The sequence below is a fragment of the Otolemur garnettii genome, unplaced genomic scaffold (genome assembly GCF_000181295.1).
Source record: "Otolemur garnettii isolate 467f Iridium unplaced genomic scaffold, OtoGar3 scaffold00446, whole genome shotgun sequence".
NCBI classification, from domain to species: domain Eukaryota; kingdom Metazoa; phylum Chordata; class Mammalia; order Primates; family Galagidae; genus Otolemur; species Otolemur garnettii.
Genome location: NW_003852841.1, coordinates 57,698 through 58,857, shown reverse-complemented (window position 1 = coordinate 58,857; position 1,160 = coordinate 57,698).

Genomic DNA, 1,160 nt, shown 5'->3' with positions numbered 1-1,160 from the left:
CCACCTCCCAAGACTCAGCCAGAATGAAGTGGAAATGTTGAACAGGCCTATATCAAGTTCTGAAATAGCATCAACTATACAAAAATCTCCCTAAAAAGAAAAGCCCAGGACCAGATGGCTTCATGTCAGAATTCTACCAAACCTTTAAAGAGGAACTATTACCTATAATACTTAACCTTTTGCAAAATATAGAAAAAGACAGAATACTACCCAATACATTCTATGACACAAAATCACCTCGATTCCCAAACCAGGAAAAGACCCAAGAAAGAAAGAAAATTATAGATCAATATCAGTAATGAATATTGATGCAAAAATATTCAACAAAATCCTAACCAACAGAATCTAGGAACACATCAAACAAATTATACACCACAACCAAGTGAACCCAGGATCTCAGGCTGGTTCCCAGGATCTCAAGGCTGGTTCAACATATGTAAATCTATAAATGTAATTCATCACATAAACAAATTAAAAAACAAAGACCATATCATTCTCTGCATTGATGCAGAAAAAGCTTTTAATAATATCCAGCATGCTTTCATGATCAGAACACTTAAGAAAATTGGCATAGAAGGGACATTTCTCAAATTCATCGAGGCCATCTACAGGAAACCCACAGCCAATATCATACTGAATGGAGTTAAATTGAAATTATTTCCACTCAGATCAGGTATGAGGCAAGGTTGCCCATTGTCTCCATTGCTCTTTAACATTGTAATGGAAATTTTAGCTATCACAATTAAGGAAGAAAAGGCAATCAAGGGTATCCATATAGGATCAGAAGAGATTAAACTTCCAGTCTTTGCAGATGATATGATTGTATACCCAGAAAATACCAGGGATTCTACTATAAAACTCTTAGAAGTCATCAAGGAATACAGCAGCGACTCAGGTTACAAAATCAACACTCATAAATCAGTAGCCTTTATATATACCAACAGTCAAGCTGAAAAAATAGTGAAAAAGTCTATTCCATTTACAGTAGTGCCAAAGATGAAATATTTGGGAGTTTACCTAACAAAAGATGTGAAAGATCTCTATAAAGAGAACTATGAAACTCTAAGAAAAGAAATAGCTGAAAATGTTAACAAATGGAAAAACATACCATGTTCACTGCTGGGAAGAATCAACATTGTTAAAATGTCCATACTACCCAA